Source organism: Petaurus breviceps, unplaced genomic scaffold (genome assembly GCF_028583685.1).
Source record: "Petaurus breviceps papuanus isolate PSGF00001 unplaced genomic scaffold, PetGlider_PUasm1.0 582, whole genome shotgun sequence".
Lineage (NCBI taxonomy): Eukaryota > Metazoa > Chordata > Mammalia > Diprotodontia > Petauridae > Petaurus > Petaurus breviceps.
In genome coordinates this window covers 10,134,877-10,143,512 of record NW_027186390.1, presented here as the reverse complement: position 1 = coordinate 10,143,512, position 8,636 = coordinate 10,134,877, and the positions used below count along the sequence as shown (strand labels likewise).

Below are 8,636 nucleotides of genomic sequence, written 5' to 3'. Positions count from 1 at the left end.
GAGCTCAAGATGTCCCCAAGCCTAACATTTGGAAAGACTTACATGAACTGACAAAGAGTGAAGTGAGAAGAACCAGTAGAACATTGTAACTTTTTTTAATTACATGTTTTCAAATTTTTCAAATTACATGCAAAATAATTTTAAACTTTTTTTTAATTTTGACTTCCAAATTCTTTTCCTCTCTTTCTCACCAACCTTACCCCAGGATGGCAAAAAAAATTAGATATAGATTGTACATATGTAATCATGCAAAACTCATTTCTATATTGGTCATATTGCAAAAGAAATAACAGAACAAAGGGGGGAAAAAGAAAAAGAAAGAAAAGTTTTTTTTTTTCCCCAAGGTATGCTTTGATCTGCATTCAGACTATCAGTTCTTTTTCTGGAGGTAGATAGCCTTTTTCATTATAAGTCCTTCAGAACTGTCTCTGATCACTGTATTGCTGGGAATTTCTAAGTCATTCACAGTTGATCATCATACAATATTGCTGTTACTGTGTACAATGTTCTCCTGGTCCTTCTCACTTCACTCTGTGTCAGTTCATATAAAGTCTTTCCAAGTTTTTCTGAAATCATCTTGCTCATCATTTCTTATAGCACAATAGCATTCCATCACAATCATATATCACAACTTGTCCAGACATTCCCCAATTGATCATCCAGTCTTTTCTTGAAGACCTTTAGTGAGAAGGGTCTACTACCTCCCCAGGCAGCCCACTTTAGGATAACATTCATCGTTAGGAAGATTTGCTTTACCTCAAATCGAGAATCTGCTTCTCTGAACCTTCCTTCCATTGATCTTTATGACCTGACATAGCAAATCTAATACCTCTTCCATGTGAGAGAGTCCCTCAAATGCTTGGGGACATCCTGAGCTCTGCCAATTACTCTGCATCTGTAAAATAAAGCAATGTAGGAAAAGTGCCAGATGTTTACTCAGAGAGAGAGAGGGAGAGACAGACAGAGAGACAGAGACACAGAGAGAGAGAGAGAGATAGTGAGAGAGTGAGACAGAGAGAGAGAGAAAGAGAGAGACAGAGAGACAGAGAGAGAGAGACAGACAGAGAGAGAGACAGAGAGAGAGAGACAGACAGACAGACAGACAGACAGAGAGAGACAGAGAGAGACAGAGAGACAGAGAGAGACAGAGAGAGAGAGGAGAGACTTTGTCCCGAAGTGCAATACATGAGGGGGCATGCTTCTTTGGAGGGATGCTTCCTCCCCAGGAGAAGGCTTCCTCATCATTCTCCCTGTACTTTGCCTCATGGTCTACCACCAGCTAATGTTACAATTGCTGTTCTCAGGCATGATTCAGTCATTTTCCCTCCATGGGGCTACCTTCCCATACAATACACAAAGGGAAAAGGACAAGACACTTCCCTCTCTTGGGACAATTGCATCCATGGTCTGACTGTCCTGATGTTACCACCTTACTTGAACTTTTTGTTACTGGCTTCATTTATCTAATCTGCCTTTAGAAGTCCCTGTCCAGCTTTTTAAAACTAAAATCCTACTCTGATTCTGCATTGTCATGTGAATGTTCACAAAGAATATCAGACCTCAGACTAGTTCAACCCATACCTGACCAAGAATTCCTCTACAACAGTGGTTCTCAGACTCTTAAAAAATTATAGAACATCCCTCCTAGCTTTACTAAGAATTTTTTTTAATGTGGGTTATATCTATTGATAAGGAAAGGAAAGGGAAACATTTACCTACCACCAAGCTCTGTGATAAACTTTGTATAGATATCTCATTGGAACTTCTGTAACAGTAGTCATGCAGCCCTTCCTTTTGTGTGTGTGTGAAAATTTTTATATTTTTGGGGGGATTTTAATGTCCTTTATTTCTCCTTTATGTCTCTCTTCTCACAAGAAGTTCACTTTAAGGTGGGGTGTTGGTGATGGATGAGTGACATCTCATTGTTCAGTAGTGTTTGTTTCTTGCAAGGAATAGACTCTGAATTGGTCACTTAGCTGTATCTGGGATGAACCACACAGCTTGCTCAGTCACTGATCACTTTGTCCCTGGACTAATGTATGGGTCACTCTTCTCTTGGGAAGCTCCTCAAAGAGTGGCTGAGCTATGGCTTCCTTGGCTGACCCAGACAAATCACTTAGCCTCTGGACTGTAATCAAAGTATAACATCTCTGCCGAAAAGGGCAGTCTGATGGACTTCTCAGGCTCACTGTTCGATGGAAAAGTGCAGTCTTCACCAGCTCCAGTCTTCGGTTGTGCCGAGTATTAACAGCATTACTGTGCTTTTCCAGCAAGAACCCTTCACCTAAGAGAGGCAGATGACCCTCTTCTTTGACTCTCAGTAATTCAACCCTGGCACTTGTCATCTCCAGGTAGTACATGGGAGAGGTCTAGTTCTTTCTGGTTCAGAAATGGCTTCCCTCAGTTCAGGATCCTACCCTTAATTTTGGTGATAAGCCAGTTATACTTCCTAGATTCCTATTCGGGTATTTTGCAGATCAGGAATTGTGGACAAAGCTAAGGATACAGGCTATGTCTGAGGAAAAGTTCATAGCCTCCACCGGTGATTTCATAAATAGTGAGCTTGACTAAAGGAAATCCATGAAAACTCAGAACCCTTCCTCTCACACTGACTAAGGAACCAAGATGTCAATTAGCCTGTATATTTGATACTTCGGCAATGTTAAGAGTATGGGAATTCAGGTTAGATGATACCTAATGCTTTTGAGTGTTGAAGTGATGGTATGCAGATTAGCCTGGGTTTTTTTCACAGAGGCTTAGACATTGGAACCAGCAACTAGCTGTTAAAACCTGCTTCTAGTAACATCATTCCCTGAAATCACTCTCCCTAGAATCTGGACCCTTCAGAAGTCCCTCTCAGTGGCATGAATGTGTCCACTGTGTTGGCAGAGAAAAGCCAAGCCAGTAGTGGTGGTAATGGTGGTGGTGGTGATAAGGTGGGGGGGAGGGGGCTGCCTTCAGGTATCTCTGGCTGTGAAGAATAAAAAAGAAATTAACCCTCTCTGCTCCTCCTTTGGGCAGAAGCAGTATAACTGTGCAAATTTCCCAGTCTTTTCTCTACCACTGACATAGAATGAAGTAGGCCCCTTTTGTAAAGAGATTTTTGTGAAATAAGTCTCCCTGTAATTTGTGAATACACTGAGTTTTCAGTCCAAGGATGCTATACCAGGGGATGTAAACTTGAGCCTGTGAGCAGAAGGCAGCATACAGGAAAAACCTGCACCCTTTAATCATCTGTTTCCTGCACCTATGAAATAACAAATAACACCCTCAAATCACTGGTTCATTTTCCTGCTTTTTGTTTTTGTTTTGTCTGCCCTCCTCCCCCCCCCTTTTTCAAGATTCTGAGAGACATTCAACATGGTATCTCTTTTAAACCACGTCAGTGAGGAGAAGAGAGAGACAGACAGATAGAGACAGAGAAAGAAAGGCAGAGACAGAAACAGAAACAGAGACAGAAAGACAGAGAGAAATGGAGAGAAAGAGGAAAAAAAGGCAGAGAGAAACATCAGCAGAGAGAGAGTTGGGATGGAAATGAAGTGAGATCTATTTCTTTAAACAGGCACATTTTTCTACAACTCTTCAAAGAGTTAAGATTTCTAGTGCTGACAGCTTACAGGAATAAATGGTGTGATAACAACCAGCTCTGTGTGGAAAGAAGGTAAGTTTAGAAGGAAATAAATGACTTAATGAAAGACAGTAAAATACAGGGGCCATATTACTTTCACCAAAGTTTTCAGGTTTTGGATCTTTTCCATTTCCAGTGTTTTTCAGTCTCCTTTTACTCCAACTTCCTTGTTATGGAGACTGAAGCCACATGTGGTCACTCCCCATTGTCCTGATTCATTCCACAAGGAGAAACAAGAATGAAAACCCCTAAATTATATGGGGTTTTTGATTGCCTCTACTTTTCTGGAAATGTAAATATGGATTCTAAATATCCTATAGAAGTCAATTATCGGGTCTTGCTGCTTTGATTTGGATTTACAGTTATCCCTTCCACATTACAACTTTCCCCATCTTGCTTTCAGTATATCTCAGATCAGCATAAGAAATTAAATGGGAATTTGGGGGGCAGTTATGCAGAAGTCACAGATGATATACAAAGGCCAACAGACAACACAGAGCCTGTGATGACCAAATACTTAACCCAAATTTTGCAATAAGTACTGTAAACACTCCATAAAAGTAAAAGAAAAAAATTCAGACTTCTCTGATAGGAAGGTAGGTTTTTCCAGATCACAGGTGTGCCACAGCCAGATGTAAAAGGGATAACTGTAACATATTTTAGTACTTCAAGGATCCATGACTTCACTGGTGTAATAATAGTTAACATTTGTATAGAACTTACTATACCCCAGGTACTACGCTAAGTGCTCTACAATTATTGCCTCCTTTGATCCTCACAACAACTCTGGAAGGTAGGTGATATTATTAATCCCATTTTACAGATGAGGAAACTGAGGCAGGTAACAGGTAAGTGACTTTTCTGGGATTATACAGTTAGTGTCTGAGGCTGAGTTTGAACTCAAGTCTTCCCGATTGAAGGCTTGGTGCTCTGTCCCTGCGTGACCTAGTTGCATGCAAATCTCTTCATGTGCAGACCATAACCCCTTTCTTAACTTGGGGGTCACATACACCTACAGGATCCATGTATGGATTTAAGAGGGTCTATGAATTAGGGTTTTAAAAATAGCTCTTAACATATTGACCTGAAGCTTAACATGTCTTCTCTCTTTCTGACATTTCGCAGATCCACACAGGAATATGCCTAATGAATCATGTCATTTGTGGAGCAAAGAGAATAGGAGTCATATTTTAAGCTAGACTTCACTGTTCTGCTTAGCTTAGGGACTGAATGAAGAAAATAAATCCAAATAGCTGTTTGGGTAGTGTTCACATCAAGATGTATCTGTGCCAGAGACTTTCATATTTTTAAATTAAATTTTCTTTTCTTTTCACAAAGATCTGCCTCCTCTCCCTCCCACCTCCCCATTGAGAAAGCTGTTTCATATTTATTAATGAACTCCATTAGCCACAAACAATTCACATGGATGAAGTAAATATAAAATCTTGGCAGGACAGCAACACATTGGAGGCCAAAATAATGTGGCCCCAGAAAGCCAAACGAAGGGTGGTGGAAAATAGCAAGATGTCTACTCTCCGATTGGTATTTTCAGAGCTGACAAACAAACACCAGCACAAAGCCTCAGGACACCGAAGACAAGTGCAGGTCATTACCAGATGAACAACCTATGCCAACATACAAATGTAATGATTAAGGAACAGCGACTCTGAGGCAGAGGACCAAGCCTTGTTCACACAATTCCACATCCATGCGACTTTATCGTCTTAAATAATTAATTCAAGTCACATAAATAATTAAGTCCCAATTATAGTCTAGTAATCCTACAGTTGGCTAACACTTTCAGCTTCATCTGATAGAAGAAAAAATTATTTTACTCAGTTCAACAGGATAATCAAAAGGGCACTTCAAAATCACCAGAAGCAAGGAGTAACAACAAGCTCCCTGTTAGCTTCTCCATTAAGGAAATAAAAAGAATTTCAAATTCTAATTATCTCACAAACCAATGCTTCTGAAACTCTTCCTTGTTGGGGAGATCTAAAAGATCACAGAGATTATGCATTGTGGGACAGCAGTCGCACCAGACCCAAGATGGCGGCCAGCAGGAGGCTGATGAAGGAATTGGAAGAAATCTGTAAGTGAGGGATGAAAAACTTCAATAACATCCAGATTGATGAAGCTAATTTTCTGATTTGGCAAGGACTCATCATTCCTAATAACCCTTTATATGACAAGGGAGCCTTCAGAACTGATATCAGCTTCCCAGCAGAGTATCCCCTCAAACCACCTAAGATCACTATTGAAACAAAGATTTACCACCCTAATATCAATGAAAAAGGGCAGGTCTGTCTGCCAGTAATTAGTGCTGAAAATTGGAAGCCAGCAACCAAAACTGACCAAGTCATCTAGTCCCTCATAGCACTAGTGAACACCTCCCAGTCTGAGCATGCCCTTCAGGCTGACCTAGCCAAAGAGTATTCTAAGGAGAGGAAAACATTCTGTAGGAATGCTGAAGAGTTTACAAAGAAATATGGGGAGAAGCGACCCACGAACTCAGTCTTCTGTGATTGATTCCAACCAGGGTGAGTGGAGACCTGGAACAATGCATTTCCAACAGCTCTCAACCAGAACTCTTTGGGAAATTGACAGGGGACACCTCCTGGTGTAAACTTGTGACAGTTACTAACTTTCTACAGTTGTCTTAATCAAAAGTGGTCTGGGTAAACCTGTAAAGAAAGGATTAAAAATTTAAGATGTTGTAGTTCTGATTTCTTTGTTTTAAAAATCACTTTTTCAGTCTACCTTAAAAATAAAAAAAATTAAAATATCACAGAGATTTATTCTCATTCTTCATGTGTTTCCCAGTCAATAGCTGCCTATATAGACTGTCTATGAATACAATTATGGGGTATGTGAGTCACTGGGCAAATGGTAGATCAGTATCAAATATTTTAAAAACAATTCCATAGAACTTCACTTTTATCTGAAATGGACAAAAATGGATTGCTTTCACACACACACACACACACACAGAGGAATGGTCTCAAGAAAAACAATCTTCCTGATCATGAAGGGGGAGGGGGGTTAAAAGGAAATAAGAAAGCAAAGCAACACCCTTGAAAAAAAAACCCTAGACTCTAATAGGGTGTCCATGAGTTGGGGAATGGTTATAGTATATGAATATGTAATTGTGGGTTTGACCCCATTCTTAAAAAAAAATAATATTGGCCTGTAAGAAATGACTGAAGAGATTATTTCAGTGAATCCTGGGTAGTATGAAATAATAGAGGATGAAGTGAACAGAACCAGGAGAACAATTTATACAAGGACCAACATTTTAAAGAAAAACAACTTTGAAAGATAAGAATTCTGATTGATACATTGATCATCTGTGTCTCCAGAGGACCTGGAATGAAATATGCAACACACCTCTTGACAGGTTTTAGACTCAAGAGCAGAGAGAGACATACATAATTTTGGACATGGCCACTGCATGGGTTTTATGTTTCATTTCTCTGTTTATTTGTTACAATGATGTTCTTTTTTTGTTTGTCTCAGTTTTATTTTTTTTTATTAATGGGGAGAGGAGAAGGGGAGATAAGAATAGTGTTGCTAAAAAGGGGGCATTGAAACATTTTTTAGCAAACACAGAAAAGAAGGAAGTTCAGGGAAGCCCAGACAAGCTTATGGTTTCAAAATAGCCTAGGAATTTATTATATGCCTTTTCATGTAAAGCAAGTAGCATGAAATGGAGAGTCACGATTCCACATACAATCCTCTGTGTTCTGCTGTAAATATGGCAATGTTCTTTTCTTGGTGTTTAATTCCAGAATAAAAATGCAGTTAATCTAAAAAAATAATGTTGACCATGGTAGTAGTTTACATTTTATAGTACTTTATGGATTGTAATGTGCTTTTGTTATAACAACCCTTTGAGGAATAAGTATTAAGGGACGAGAGAGTTGAGGTTTGGGGAACTGATTTGTTGTTTGGTCATGGCCAACTCTTCATAACCCCATTTGGAGTTTTCTTGGCAAATATATTGAGTGGTTTGCCATTTCCTTCTCCAGATCATTTTCCAGATGATGAAACTAAGGTAAACAGGGTTCAGGGCTAAACCCAAGGTCATACAGCTAGTAAGTGTCTGAGGTGAGATTTGAACTCAGGAAGATGAGTTTTGCTGACTTCAAGTCTGGCACTCTATCCACTGCACCGTTTACCTGCCCTGAACTGATAACGTTATGTAGTCACTTTGCTTCTAACTAAGAAAGTTCTAACACAGTCAATTATAGTTATCCCTTCTACATCCCAGGGGTTAGGGATGGGACTTCATGCAATCTGGAAAATCCCCATGTTTTTGACCCTCCCTTCATACCTGAGAAGAAATCTGATTTTTTTTTCTTTTTCCTTTATGGGGTGTTTATAGTACCTTATTGTAAAATTTGGATTAAGCATTTCTGAGTTTCTAAACTTTTCCTGTGTTGTCTGCTGGCCTTTGTGTGTCATCTGTGTCTTCTGCAAAACTCCCCCCAAATTCCCATTTACAGTAATTTCCTATGCTTACCCACAATATATCAAAACCACGATGGGGAAAGTCTTAACGAGGAAGGAATAACGTTCTCCTGGATGCTCTCTCTGCTCCAGGGTTTCCTGGCAGCTCTCTCCTGGTTCTCTACGTGCCTGTCTTTCTCAGTCTTCTTTGCTGGATCTTCCTCCACAGCACACTTTCTAATTGTGGGTGTCCTCCAAGAGTCTTTCCTGGAGCCTCTTCTTTTTTCCCCCTATACCTGGTGATCCTATTAGTTTCCAGTTTCCATCTCTATGTATATGATTCTCAGATCTGTTTAGCCCTAAACTTTCTCCTAACCTCCATTTTCATATAACCAAATGTCTTTTGGACCTTTCAAACTGGATGTGCCTTAGACATCTCAAACACAACATGACCAAAAGAGAATTCATCTTTCCCTCTAAACCTTCCCTTTTAAACTTCTCATACCCATATATCCAGTTCTTGTCTCTCCAGAGTTTCAATCTCATATCACCAATTACC

At 39.7% G+C, this 8,636-nt stretch overlaps 1 pseudogene; it reads left to right on the top strand.

Moving 5' to 3' along the window:
- The first annotated feature begins 5,677 nt into the window (after positions 1-5,677).
- LOC138173445 (ubiquitin-conjugating enzyme E2 L3 pseudogene) lies at positions 5,678-6,223 on the top strand (annotated as a pseudogene).
- Positions 6,224-8,636: the final 2,413 nt, after the last annotated feature.